Here is a 15,903-nt window from a genome sequence, read left to right as displayed (position 1 = left end):
TAAAATTTTGAGCTGATGCCTCATTTCTGAAAATTGGGGTGTTCAGGTGGCAAGACAGTTGATTTTTCAATTATGGGAAATGCGTGATGTTGAATGAAAATCGATCTCTGAAGAGGGACATTCAATACAATTGAATTTTTAATACATCGCGAAAAGAACAATGATTACCGCTAGGAAGATGAATAAAATCTTCAATTTTCAACTTGTTGTCTCGGTAAATCCGGAGAAAGGAATAGTAATGTCGCGGAGATAATTGAAAATTGCATACACCGTTCATTAGTAATTGGCAGGGACTGTACCATTGGCATATCCTCAATGCCAAGTTCCTCTCCCACAACTTCCTGTGATTTTATTTGGATTTCAATTATTCGAAGGAGGCTTTACGACTTGGTGCCCTTGAATAGTCAAAGACCCCAATAATTCAGGCGTTTTGCCAGCCGGTCATAAAGCCCACAAGTTTCTTCAGACTTTTTCCACTTCCATCGGCTGGTTTATTTTCATTTTCCGTCGTTTATTTTTCCGCCAGGACTTGGCCTTTTTCCGGGGCGACTTTCAGACGAAGAGTTGAGAAAGATTTAATGGTGTGCAACTCACTCCACAGCTCCTGATATGACTAGAAATTTTTCTTTTCCATTATCAAGTTCTTTTGTAGAAAGAGAATGAAATGAAATTATTGACGAAAGTTGTAATCCCAAAGAGGCTTTGCCCTATTCATCTCTTGTTTTTTTCTGGTTTCGTTGGTGTAATAACGAGTGGTGTGGGGTAAATGGAAAATTACTTCTAGAGTTCTTTCATTTTTCCCGAGAAGTCGCGCGTTGAGTCATCCACGATTGGATGCCACATCACGACCTTGGCTCGGGATATCATCCCTTGACAATCTTTTTGGGGCTCTCAAAAGAAGGGTCTGATCGTAGAGATGTGACTTTCATCGAGGGCTTCTCTCTTTCTGCCAACCGAGAGGCTTAATCATGGCAGACATTGACGGCAAAACCCTCCATTAGCAGCTATTAGTCGATGCCTCATCTTGATAGAGCGGAAATCGGGGAGGGGGCAAGAAAAAATGTCAGATTAGTTTCTCATTTGTTGATGACGAGGGGATGGGGTTGCACTCGCCAGATGGGAGGATATTGTTACGCACAGAAGCAGAACAAATACAGTTATTACATTTTCCAATTTTTCTTTTTTCTTCTTTAGAGAACAATATCGACCATTATTATCAATGATTCCACTCTTTCATAAATCTAAGATTGTCCTCCATTTCTATCAATCAAATGAATTTTTACAATTCAATGATTAAATGATTCATTTTTGATTTTTCATTTTTCATTCATCAATTCAATTTTCCGATGAACCTGAAAGAATTATAATGGAAAAATTTCACATTAAAATGAATGAAAATCCATCTACATGCTCCAACAAAAATTACTCTTCGAGCCTTGATCATTCCCTTTTCCTCTACCATCTGAGAGTCACTCACAAATGCGAAGTGCGACCATTAGTCCCGCGGATAGCTTTTAACAACCTCCCTCCCCCGTTTGCATTAAATTTCGGGTCTATCCATAAACTCGAGAGGAAGGCTATCCCCATCCATGTATTTCTGTAGCCTCCTGTACGCCAGTTGAAATGGCCAGTACTTTTTCACGGTACATAATGGTGGCCTTGCCGTGCTTGTCAGTAACACAGCCGTACCGTTTTTTTTAAGCATGTGAGTGTGATACATTGTGTCCATTGAGACCACGACGCAGTAGCAATATTACCTTCTACAGTGGTTGTAACCCAGGATGTTGAGAACGAGAAAGGGGATGGCAACCCCCATACTCGGGGGTGGCACCCCTTTCCACTAGGATTTATACATTGCGTCTCACTTGGTCGTGCCGACTGCTAGGTATATTCCGGGCTCGTTCCTGCCCAGATGTGCACTAGCTCCCCTGGGTGCCCCTGGGAGTCCTCTTCTACTCCAATCGCTTTATTTCTCAAATACATTTTTTGCTGTTTTCGAGCAAAAAAGACTTTTCTTCCGGAAAAAATCGTATGAATTCGGGGTGAAGGCTCCCATTAAGAATCCATATCAGAATTAAAAATCGAGATGGTCTCAAACTACTTCAATGGTCTGTCATGAAATGGATGGAACCTGCGCTGATGCTCTTGGAAAATACGTTCACCGAGCCGTCGGAAATCTCTTTCATGTTCAATGGAATATCTTGAATTCAGCGATGGGTGAAAAGGGTGGGACGGGAGTTTCAATCAATGCACGGTGGTGATGCGTGTTGGTTGATTCAATTTGGGTAGTTTGAACTCATGGCGACGTTTGGGATCAAAGCGCTTGGTGCAACTACAGCTTTCAATGGAATTAAAATTGACGAGACAGGCGTACGAGAAATCCAGTTGTAAATATTACGGGGTTGTTTATTTATTCAGGAGCTTGATTTCTCTCAGGGTCTTGGAATTAGAGAAAAAAGACACTTCGAGATTTATCTTAATTCTTATATGAAATAATTGGTCTGAAACTGACAGCTTCCATTGAATTTTAAATAGAGAAATTCATCTAAATTTCCGCCAACAATTTATCACAATTTATAAGAATGGATAAAGCTTCAGAGAGCAAGAAAGTCTTTTTAAAAATTTCTCAAAATGAAAAATATCGGTATCGAATTACAATTGGGGAATAAAAATAGTGTAGGTTTGTTATCACAGGTGAGAATTTGGAATTAATAGGAAAAACGATTGGATGAAAAGGAGAAATAGAGGGAAATGTTGCACAGGCTTGACTAATCGAAATTTTCATAGGACCCTTGTTTTCGTTTTGACTTGCCACCCCATGAAGTTGATAATTCTCCCGGGTCCTCCCTTATCTCTCGGAAACTCGGTACCACTCGGTCTCCCTTTTCCGTTGTACTACCCACCGAGTGGAGGAGAAGTGAAGATGAAACGATTTTCCAAGGGGCAGGGAAAGTGGAAGAGTGTAGGAAGGAATGAAAATTGTAGAACCCAGCTGGCGCTTTGCCGATCAAAAATCCTCGTGACAAAGTCGGAGAGATACAACGTAACACGTTCCCTCGTACTGAGGGGTAAACTCGGCTTTACAGCCACTCGGAATAATAATGATTAGGAGGAAACGTTGAGTTAACATCTAGAAGTTCGAGGGGCTTCGGGTTTTTCATACGCATAGCCGAGAATTCTCGAGGAGATTAACTTTTGAGGGTGATAAGGCAAATTTAAAACTTGACATTTTCTATATCCATGAATTTACATGAAATTCATCTACATGCACTGTTTAAAAATTATTCTTTCAGTTTAAAATGAAAAAACTTGAAATTTTCAACAATGCCAATAAGGGACGTGACATTTCTGTCGAATTTTTCATATTCTTCATGCGTGCAAGTAATTCTCTATTGCGGATAATTTTGAAAGCCAAGACAGTAACTTCTCTGTATTTTCAATCTATTGACCATTAACTTCTATTTACTGCCCATTTTTGATGAGGAGTTTAAAAGCTCTAGGTTTCACTGGACAATCAATGATGATTAATTTTTTTCGTATTTTCAAATGAATGAAAAAGTTATTGAACGTTTTCCATTGATATTTAATGCAATCTCCCGGAATTATAAAGTCAGATAAAATTATGACCGCAGAAGAAAATAGAAAATCAATTGAGAAAATGTCAAAAGTGTACTTAATGAAAATAGTGAAAGTCTGAGAAATGACTGTCTGTGTTGGTTAACGAATTGGGGGCCAAGCCCAAACAAATATTTCAACGACATAACGAATGAGCATGTCTCACATCGAAGTAATTCAGGATGTGTCATCCCCAAAAAGGAAAGCAGAGAAGAGAAAAAACGTTTAAACGACCTATAAAACTCGTTGTAATTTCGCAGTGCACCTAAGACCCCAAAACATTCTCTAACGATGAGTCTTTATGTCCTCGGGTTAGTGGCAATCGCCTGGAATCTTTCAACCGGTAATTCGGGAAACGTTACCCGTTTGGAAAGCTAAACGAGGGGTTCCAAGTTGCCCGAGGCGAGTAAAGCACGTTCGTCATCGCATTCACAATATATTTCGCTTCGCGCCAACTAACGTTTCAGCTTCGAGATACCCTAAACCTAAACCAATGGAGAGGGTTCATCGGTACATACAAGCTAAACTTTTTTCTCAATCCCCTCACTCGATCTTGCCATTTATTTCAACGTCGATTATTCAATTTTTTTCAACATGTCAGTTATTGGCTGCATTGTTGGACAATTACACTTGAAATTTCAAAAAAAAACATTAATATTTTTAACAACGAAAAAGTGACATGATATTTACGCAGAATTTTCATTGTCGAGTCGGTTTATTTTTTGGCGTAATTCTGGAAAGTTTACATTTTTAGGTCCGTGTGTCCATTTGTTTTGTTTTCGAAACTTAATTATAACTTAACATGAAAAAATAATTTTTTTTTTGGATTTTTGGGGCACGTGAGAAATTTCGTGATTTTAAAATTGAAATTGAATGGAAATTTATATAAGTGGGAATTCACGTGACTTCGTGACTGAAATTTCAAGAAATTTTTAACAGTATAGTTCAGTCTTCAACCTAGCCTGGAGAATAATCATTCTCTGGGTGTAATCACCCTTTTTTCCCTCTTAAATCGCGGTGAAAAAACGATACGAAAGAGGAGAAAAGTGAAAAGTTGATAAAAAACAGGGTGAGAAGGAAGAATGACGAAAGGAAAATAAAATGCATCGCTTTACCAGGGACATGCATCACCAACGCGTTAGTAATTTAAATGGTGATTATAAATAACACCCGCTAGTTCATTTCTCTCAAGTTCTCCTCAGTATAATTAGCCACAAACATTTCTAGTGTTATATATCGGTGTTCCACTCGGCGAGCTGAGTGCTTTGTCCCAAGGTTTATACACACGCGGATTTAATTTTGATGTTTCGGGTTTATCCTATTCCATTCGTATCCCTAGTATATTGCTCAGCGGGTTTGAGAATTGTCAGGGCGAGAGATGGCTTCCTTCGGGGGAGAGTAATTAGTTCAACTGCGGAGAACTTTGTTATGAAGTTTGTTTCTAAACTTAATATTTACCAATTTCTTTGTCGAAATTTGTCATTCTAAAAAATACTTGATTCAAAATGGAAACTAGAATAAGTCCGATTTTTTGCAAAGCCAATTTTTTGCAAATATATTGAAAGTCCTGGAAGATGGTGATATTTTTATGGATAGATTTTTTCTAGCTTTCAGGCTTCTCTATAAATTATATATCAAGAAAAAAGTCCCTATCTTTGGTCAATTCTAAGATATTAATTGAAAATTCGTTGCGGGAAAGATGCATTAAAATCAGAAATTTCTCAGAAGTCTAGTAGCAATCCTTTGTCAATTTTTATTTTAAATTAATTCCGTATCAAATCCAATTGAATTTTCATAATTTTTATGGTTTTTAAGTGCCATATAAATGTGAAGATGAAAAATTACCAAAATATTAACAACAAATGACGAACGAATATTCGTCAATGGAAAATTGTCCAGAAATTCAATCACTTTATCATTGTTAAAAATCCCCAGTTTTTCATTTTGAAATTTCAAGTGAAAAGTCAAAACAGTGCAGATAATCGTCGATCCCGTACATCTGAAAATATATTTCTCAAAATGCCATATGGTACACTGAGCTGATGTTTTACTCAGCTTCCAAGTGCTGAAGAGTCTCAAATCTTGACAGATTCATCGCAGAATGAATCTCCGCGTTATGAAAAAATATACGTGGGAGTTTTCCTAGGGATAGTAGTACTGGACTGAATAAAAAAAGGTCCACGCTCCCTTTACATCCCTCGGCGCCAGAGCATCGCAGTGCAAATATAAACATTGAACTGAATAAAAAGGACAGGGGGATGAAGGGTGCAGGGGGATGGGGATGAAGGGTGCAGGGGGATGGGGATGTATGCATTTTTGCTGAGGTACACGCCAAGAGCACTCTTCCACAGGGAAGACTCCGGATGCTTTCGAGATTTCTGTCGTTTTCACTAACACTCTCTCCGAGTTTTCATTTTTTTTTTTATCATGGAAAAACGTAGAGTGAGACAACAACCAGGTGGCAGGGGGTGGAGACGGCCCTCACTCTTTGAACCCACTCTCTTCTTTTTTTTCCTCTTACATTGCACCCCCTCTCTCTCTCTCTCTCTCTCTCTCTCTGGCACTCGAGTCGTTGCTACGCGGAATTTTTTGCGGTCGCAGAAGCATGGACGCCTTTTTCCATTTCATAAATGTATAGGAGCCAGTCGTTTGCGCGCGCCCGTAACATCAAGTTTCACCTAGCAATGCGGAAATGTTCTGCGTCAGATTTGGTGCGAGAATTGACGAGGGAAAAGGTATACCACTGAGAGAGCGAGTCTCCCGGTTTTAAATTCAAAATTTATCATCAAGCGGTCAAAATTTAAAAAAATTAAAAAATGGTTGAGATATGATGGGAAAATAATTTATGTGATGAGCGAAGAGCAGAAATTAGTCTTTAGATATTTTTCAAATTCAAGTGATGAGTGCGAGTGGGCGTGAATGTGTGGCAAGGGGGAGAAAATCTCTTAGAAGGAAAATTATGATTTAAATAAAAAATTCCGGGAATGTGAGATTAGTCGAATCTTACAATTTTGTTCAATATCGATTTATTAAAAAATTATTGATTTTAGGAACAATGATCAAATCGATCTCTATCGACAATTCGATTTAGCAAAAAATATATTAAATTTAAATTATCCCGATTTACCATTTCCCTATTGGTTTACTCTTAACTGCTTTACTCCAAAACTTCTATAGAAGCATTAATTTTATAAGTCTCATTTCCCTGGACGTATTTACAATAGTTTTCTTACAAGTCAGTAGTAGGTACTCCCACTCATTTCTTCTTATTCTCTTCATAAGAGAATTTCTTAATAATTTTATAAAAGTTGGCCAACTCCTTGTACTTCACTGGAAGTGCATATTTCACACCGTAAGTCACCCCCTAGGGGTGCATATTAACCCCATGAATATTTCGCCGTACGGTTTGGCGAAATAAATATTCACCAGAGACTACGGAAAAGCGAGTTTACGAATAGAAGGTAAACTTGGTAAAGAAGAATTTAGTTATCGAGTTTTAATTTTATTCCCGTGCTTTGGTTTTTATAGAGGATAGTTGGTGAGGTAGTTTTTACGCTTTTGTAGAGTTACGAAGAGTTGCGAAAAGTATCGAGACGACGAAGGACTCCGAAACTCGTCTTGCCAACGGCGTTGAATCATCCTACGGTAGAAATGCAGAGGATAGTCTCGAAAAAAAAGAATTTGTTGCGAGTCAATTTCCGAGTAACGGTAAATTGTTGGTTTCGATTGATGCAAGGAGGGAAGGTACTCCCAACTTTTCTCATTTTTGTGATTGGGCATCCCTTTTTTTGGCGTTGGCTAAATTTTACCTTTGAGTCCGCACTTTCCGGGCTTGAGATGAGCAACTTTTTCGCTCGAACCAGACCGGAATGATGGCACAATCGAGAGGTTTTTATCCGCGTGATTCTTCAACGTGACTCCCTCAATCCCACACATTTAATATATCACGAGTAACAGGAGAGGAAATTTTTCGATGGCCGAAATCCCCGGGATTTCCGCATGGAACTAGTCTACGATTCATGTGTCCACAAATCGAGACTATTGCTCAGAGATGAAATCGAATGTCGTCCCATTTATCTCTAACTGAAAAAGCCAGAGCTTTTTAAAAAATAGAACAGAATCCTCTGTTTATTTTTCTCTTTACATCCCCTAGCTGATTTCAATCACGCTTATCAATAAGCATCTCTTTCTGTCTGTCGAAATCTCCATGATTCATGTACCTCCGTCTCAAATAGTTGAGTAGAAAATTTGTGCTGGAAAAGTGGTCCAATTTATTTGGAATGGAGAGGAAACGACAGCTGTTCACGACGTCAACTCTCAACGTGGCACTTTTTCCTATCACGTCTGCAGCAACCCCTAGCCATTTTCTGTATCCTTACCTCGGGAAGAAAGAGAGGCCAAGGCTGGTGGTTCTATTGATGCACAAGCTTTAAATGAAATTGATTTTCCCTCACGTATGAGACACGGAGGGAGAGGCTTTGTCTATTTATTCTCGATCGAATAGACACTCGTGTACTAGTTTTAAAGATTCTATTGTCCGCGGAATTGAAAAGGGGGAAAGGTAAACATTTGCTAGAGGCTTCGAGGGTTGTCTTTAATTCGAATAAATCCACTGGTGGAAATGGACGACGGTGGACTAAGCACACAATGCAAACGGGACACCACCTGATACCTCGTTGAGCTTTATGGCGAACGATTCAATTTTACCCCATAAAATTAGGCACTAAGACCCCTTAACCCTTTGTGCCTCATTTTATTTTCCTCCCAATCTTTTGCATTTTTCGTTTTTGTCGGACTGAGCAATAAAAGTTTATAAAAATAATCATCAAACATGGATTAATTGAGGGAAACATTAATAGAGTCATTGCTGATATCTTCTCATTTTACAAGTCTTCTGTAAATTTCTGGGAAACCGTTCATCAGATTGACGTGAAAAATTCTATTTTTAGATTTTATCATTCTTCAATGATTCACAAATTTTTCTAGTCATGCCTCTATTTTTTCAATATTTGGTACAGTTTTATGAATTTTTGTGAAAATTCACAAAAGTGTACGGAGAACAGGAGAAATCTTGAAAATGTTGAAAATTGAATGACCAGATTGAGGAAATTAGAAGATAACATTCTCCAATTTCCTAGAGAAGCCTACTACCCCTAGTTCCCAAAATCCCCCGAGGATTCAATTAATTTCCATGATCAAAGAAATAAAATTTGAGGGTCGGACAATAGTGTTATGAAGGTGCCATAAAATTTCTCCCAAGGTTTCATTTTTATCGTGGCATGCCATGGCGAAACTCCTGAAAATATTGAATACCCTAATCCATTTTCTCGGAGAGAATTAAAAAAAAATGGAGGAAGGGTCGATGTGAGTCAGCGAAGCTGGCCGCAGTCTCAGCACCACCACAAACCTCGATACAAATGCCCGAGGGCAATTTCTCTTGTTCCTCCCCCATGGGGTGAATAAAAAAAAAAACGGAAAAGACGTTTTTAGAGGTGGGCTTAATCTTTTTTTGTCCACTCGCCCTCTCGTTACTCCTGAGTGATCCCTTACGAGCCGCTAATTCGAATCGACATGTTGCACGTGCATAAACCTAGAAGAAGGGGATGAGGGACTGGAGCCCAAGGAAGCCGTCCAAATTCGGTGATTTCTCTCTCCTCTTCATTTTTTATTGGTAGGGGTTATTCATGAGTACGACGCCACTTCGGACAGTGGCATATATGCCTAGGGGAAGACACTCGATACTCAGTTTATGGTGCTCGAATATTTATGCTTAATGATGTTCTAACCCGTATATGGGCCCTCGTTAGTCTCAATTTCATGTGTCTGGGGAATTTCCGCTTTTTGCAAATGAAATCTCGTTACTCATAATGGGCGGGAATAATTCTTAGGGAGAAGACGATGATGAAGGATTCAGCTCCCAAATCGTATCTATTTTATTGAACTCTCTGTCTTATGAGATTTAAATACATCCTTGTGATGAATACCGTCAAGACTAAAAATTACCGTTGCTTCATCTACAAACGAGTTCCTCCACTGTCTTATGATTAAAGACACATGCCCTGACAGTTACTCGATAACGCTCTTTTCTTCGAAAACTGAGCACTTAGTCATCTGAACTCTCACTATCACCCATCACGCCATCTCCTTTGATTCCCCTCTTCCAATCGATCCATTTCACCCTGAAAAATCGATTAAAAAAAATTCCAAGGGCCCAGACGGTTGATACTATTGAAAGGGCTCACCTGGGCAATTAATCAACTTAGAGGAAAAATGCCAGGGAAAAGCCCTGGGAAGTCCATTAAACCATCAACGTCCGTCGCGTTCCCCTCAGGTGATAGATCATTGTCACTTGTCCATCGTTTTACCCCTTTTTGTCTAATTTTCTAGAGAAATCTCTCGTCACGGGGTAACTCGAGCGTTTCTCCTAGCCTATTCACTCCGTCACGATTTTGAATCAACTCCTTGGAGTTGGCGTCTATAGTGGGATCGTATCCTGTATCTCTTACTGTCATCTTGGTAATGTGATAGCTCGGGTTATGAGAGATTGGATATTAGTGATCCGAGGTCGACCTGAAGGGGGCTATTGTCTCAATTACAGGAATAAAAATGACGGATTGTGGGAGAATGCGAGGACGTACTTTCTAATCCTAGAATCTTGTCATATCAGGATCTCGACATTGGAGAAGCCAATCCTGTTGAAATACGAGAAATTTCTTATTTTATTTGAAAAATTTATCAGTTCTTATCATTCATACACTGCTGGAAAATTAATCAACTGAAATTATACTCAACTTATTATTTCCAAGAAAATTTCTAGTACGGAAAAACCGTGAAAATGTTGAAAATTCAAACAATAATTTTCCTGAAGTCTCAAGGTAGTTAAAAAATTCGATGACCGCTTCTCATTGAAATTGAATTAAAATCCATATAATTGGAAATTCAGATAACTGTGATTGAAATTGAAAAAAAAATTCAACAGGGTATGTTGTATACAAGACTAAACTGGATACTTGAAGAATAAAATAAGTTGTTTATCAATGCAGCGTACTCAGAACTGCATGCATTAAATACGTGCAAATGCCATACTGGAGTCATAAACTCGACTTTCAGAATTAGATTGCTCCTGCGAATTACCCCATTCCAATCGATTTCGCTTCAGATTAAATGAATTCTTCATTGCATAAAGTGGTAATCACCAGTTCCCAGTGTATTTACCATCAACAGATTACGTGAATGTCATTCTCTATTACTTGGAAAGACCAATTACCCTTCTAAATAGACAAGGGTCAATATAGCCTTGAATTTTCAAATAATCGATTGGAAGTTACGGTATCAATTCCACTCAATATTCATGGTTTCATTAAAAATCCAATCACTTTAGAAATAGTTCGTTGCCTGCTATCGAGAAATCGTGAATCTCTTGAATATTGAATCGAGAGATTTTCACCTGCCACGTAATTTGTCACGTAATTACCTTTCCTCTTAGGATTAGGGAGCTCTCACAATTTTTTTGTTAATGTTGTTCGTCGTGTACCATAGCTTCCACTTGTGAAAACTGAAACGATCAATTCAAAACTCCCTCTCACAGTTTAATTTCCCAGTTTCCAGTCTAATGGACCAATTGTCCACTCCTCAATTGGCGTAAACGTCATCTTTCAATCCATGTATGAAGAAATGGGAACAATCGTACGGAGTTACTCGCGATGCGCCTCTGTCCGAGAATAACCGACTTACCCAGTGATCCGTTATGGAAATAAGAGGAATAAAATAAAATTGAGGAGAGAAAAAAAGGAAAAAATTATGGTATTCCTCCAGTGCATATCCACTGGAGAATCACTCCGGATGATTCCCTCCCGCTGAATGTACGGTACATTCCCTCCTATTCTCGATGAATCTCCAGTGTCTCTCAACTATTATTCCTCATCAAAACAGATTATGAATTAATGCACCACGTGATAGCTACTCCACATTAATTACGGTCTGGTCTGGTGATTATCGGGTTATTAGAGAAATGTCGGGGAGTTCTCGTTGAGAAATTCATGGAACGTATGCACTGAGAGAAAAACAACATTCTTACCAAATACTCACTCGCTGTCGAGAAATACCCATATTTTTTTAAATTGTCTTCCATCAACCAATTCTCAGGCAATGCTGTGGCTTCAGCATAGGATTACCACAGATAAGCACAAAAAGAAGAAAAAAAAGAAAAATTATTTTGAAGAATTAGGAATTTCTGGATGAAGGAATTTTGTGTTTCTCGAAACAATTCTGATCATCAGAGAAAGTTTAAGGATTCGATTAAATGATATTACTTCAAACCCAATATCTATACGGCCATCTTATGATCCATATTGAAGTGAATTACAAAATGATTAAAATAGTGGCGTTGACTTGAAAGGAATTCAGAGAAGGCTGTGGTAAAATGGAGTTCATTAAATCATCTGTATCCGCTGACCAAATGGTACCACTTGGCTGATTTTTTTTTTCTTATTTGGCGGCACAAGACCTTGAAGAATGGCGCAACATCGGTTGAATTTGACTAAGCCAATGTGGATATATTATGAATACATCTGAAAGACTGTCGATTCAGCATCAAGTGGAATTCGCCAACAAACAGACAAATTAATTAAACAAACGAAATTAACGTGGCAGTGTTGCTGTATGCTAAATGTCAAGCAACTCGATGATGAAGTTACTTGACAGCCACTGGAGTTAATCGCCTTGGCCTGTCAATCCCCTGCGCTTTTTATAGTAATACCCACACACACGAATTTCACTCGAGTTTAATGCAGAAGTAGACGGCTGATAAGACTCAACTGTTCTGCTCCATCGTAAATTCGTAAAGCATTCTGTAATGTCTAGTCCTAACGCACCTACATGTGCGTTTGAGGATGCTTGAGAGAGGGTAAAAGCGAGTAGAGGGCAGTGAATGAAAAGAGTGGGAAAGGATTTTAGTACTTCAGCTACCGAACGAATCACTCTGCACAGCCAGTTTGCTGAGGCATGTCAATGCCTTCTGGTTATATCGCCTTCTCGCTATTCTCGGGGATTTTATCTCAATTTGTCGGAAACCATTTGCCAGGCAAATCGAGGTATGATTTCGTATTCTACTTTTGTTTTTTTTTTCTTTTACATATTCAACTCTGTCACTCACCCACACAGGGACAAGTATTTTTTTCCATACTCTTCACAAGTGAATTCCACTTTTCATATTCCATTTTTCTTCCTGCATTTTCGATTCGATTTATGGTTTCGAGATGAAAGTGTTCGCCTGTCGTGTCTGGTGTGAGTGATACTGGAAGAATGGAAAATGTCGGGGGGATGGGATATGAATTGGTCCAGCAGGTGGTTTTGTTAAGAGGGTTGGGAGGTATCATTAATTTCACACACCGAGATCGATCGCGTCGTGGTGGGAATTGTCAATGAATCATCCCCATGATCAGAATTCCATGGTCGAGAGTGTTGGGTCACGTATCGAATGTCTCCATTTCGGGGTATTTTCCATTTTGTTTGGGTCGCTGAGGATTTTTTTTAGGGGTGAAGGGTCTCGTTAGGGGATTTGTCAGGGATATCAATGTATACACCAGCTAGGAACCGTAGAATTTTCACATGCTATTGTCCAATCTTGACCAGGAAAATCCTTTGGGACAATTCTCAATTCTAAACTAATTACGTCAACCCATGGACTCATTACTCCTTTGTTCTTCCTTAATTTCGTAATCTGTTGTGGCAACGTCAGAAAAATTGTTGCAATCAATCATTTCGGTGTTATTAAAAAATTCCACCTCAGCGTTCAACACCTCGTTTCCACTTTTCTCAAGATTCTCCTTTAAAAAATGCATAACAACGCCGACTCCATGAAAACGTGACGTGCGCGATACGCCGGTGTGGAAATATCAGATTCGGTGAATAAATTCAACCGAGACACGAGAGTAAATCTCTTGGTGTTTGAGATTGTTTTCCTACAACATTTTTTTTTATTTCGATTGAAACGCTGGGTATACATTACAAAGAACTTTCAAATTGGAAATTGAAATTTTTATTTTAATTTCATTATTCTTCGAGAATTAATACACCTTTGAATATTCATGTTCTGGTTTATCTCTTATCCGTTTATTCTCATTTCGCAATAGTTATTAATTTATTGTCAATGGGTCTGAATGTCTCTATTGTTCTCTTCGCTTTAGAAAAATCAGGCAGAAAAAAAAGAGGAAGAGAGGAGGCAGTAAGTAAATTTGTTAACGCGACCAAAATGGGGACAATGAGGGCCCACGGTGGTGGAATTTAAAATGGATTGTCGAATTAACAGGAAAGCGAGATAAAACTGTCGATTACTGCACATTTTCGATCGTATGTATGACAAATAGTGGGAATTCGGTGTCTGTTGTGTTACACTTTTGAATTACGTGTGGCTCGTAATCAGCAACCGCCCATCATTTCCTCGTCGTTAATCTCGACTGAGGTGGCGCATTATAATAAATCTTTTTTGGGAGAAAAAATGCTCACCTCTTCCCTTCATTCATCCTCGACTTTACGGTTTAGTTGCAGTTTATGACTTGGAGTGCATGTGTAATTTGGGGTAATAAAAGATTCATTAATTGCGTTGGGAGGTGAAGACGGTTTACGAGCTGACGTTACGCGGGTTTATGCTTTAAAACTCAAGAGGAAAATATGCGTATAGTAATTATAACACACAATGAGAAGTGAAAAGCTTAGAAGATTTATTGGATGCGTTGCTTGTGTTCAATTTCAAGTGGAACACTTTCACAATTCTGTTACAAATTTTATTTTAGTTGCCAGGAGTTATAGAACTTTAGTTCTTCATGACATTTCAATAGAGTGCTCCAATGGGGTCGACATTATGGAAACGTGCACCAAAGTTTTTTATTGAATTTCGTGCATATATCATTCGGACATTAATTATTAGAATTTCCATTTATAGAAATCTATTTATCTATTGAAAAATTTATTTATTTATTCTCCCTGTTCTTGAAAATTTTTGTAGAATGACTTTTCTCAGAATCGACGTTTTTCATTAACTGAAGCTTTATTTCATCTACATTCACCTCGTGCAAAATCCCAAGACTCCCAAATTTTAATTTTTCAAAAGCCTAAAAATCCAGGACAGAATGATTGAATTTTTATTGAAACTTCAAATTCCCGCTCAACTCTTTTGTGAAATCGAGTCCAACGGCTCTCCTAACAATGACTCGTCGACTGTCGATGATTTTTCACAATTTTTCCAAGAGCGCCTGCCTAAAACAGGCACCGATTTACCTCACCAACCCCCTCGAACATTCACTTAGCCACCCCTCTCCCTTCCAATACATCATAACATGATTGATATCGCTGAGAAAGATAATAATAACGATCTCAGCTCAGCAAAAATACCAGGCATAACCCTGGTAATAATTTCAACTCCACAATTCCATTCCATAAACCGGTAACTATTAAAGCGAAGCACACAGCATGTGAGCACAAAATAGGCGGCAAATGTAGTTGCGAGGGGAAGTACTCTCGCTAGAAAATCAGTGTGGTTTACTCAAGACTACGGGCCTGTATGGGCCGTTCCACTCGGTCGAATGTTTCGAGTTCCTCCTCCTCCCAGCAAAACACTCGCACGACTGTATTTGCTTAATGAGCCAGTCAATCGTCGTTTTATCGAGTCGCGACCAACGTCTACCTCGACAAGTATACCCCACACTCCTCCACCATAATTACATGGCGAATAAATAGAGACAGTGTCTGTAATTAATTTTAACACACGATTCTTTCAATTAAATATGGAAAGAGCCTGACCAAAGGTAATACAGAGGTAGTACACAAGACATGAAGAAAATATTCTACATATGCAATAGGCTGAGATCTCCTATTGAGATTCGCATAAACTTTGTTTTAGTTCGACCTTTAGCCTCGATATCTCAGGCATAGCTATGTTGGCTTTCGCCCAGGCATCACCTACGCGGGCAGTAACCAGTTCTACCTAGGGCTTCAACACCACTAATCCTACTCACACCACTTATAAATCCAGATAAAACATTTCTTCTCGTGTCTATTATCCGTTTTTCTCTCTGGGTACTCACTTTGGGATATTACTCCTTTTCCCATTGGGGTGCTTGAAGAACTTTTACTCGTGTCATCGTGAGTTATCGCTCTTTACCAAATGTCAGAAGCACCGTTGTTGACCTTTTTGATTTCATGATATTTCTATTTATGGACGGGTTGTGGTGGGTAGCCAGATGTAGATCACACTCTTGAAAAAGTAGCTGAATTTTACCGAAGTCTCTA

General features: G+C 38.8%; 1 protein-coding gene across 1 annotated transcript in view; it reads left to right on the top strand.

Moving 5' to 3' along the window:
• LOC105264394 (protein sickie) overlaps window positions 1–15,903 on the top strand; it is a gene marked incomplete in the record, with an annotated part of 111,420 nt that overhangs the window by 79,010 nt on the left and 16,507 nt on the right.

This window comes from Fopius arisanus, unplaced genomic scaffold (assembly GCF_000806365.1).
Source record: "Fopius arisanus strain USDA-PBARC FA_bdor unplaced genomic scaffold, ASM80636v1 scaffold00020, whole genome shotgun sequence".
Lineage (NCBI taxonomy): Eukaryota > Metazoa > Arthropoda > Insecta > Hymenoptera > Braconidae > Fopius > Fopius arisanus.
The sequence above is the reverse complement of the archived record's forward strand: the minus strand, read 5'-3'. Positions and strand labels throughout refer to the sequence as shown.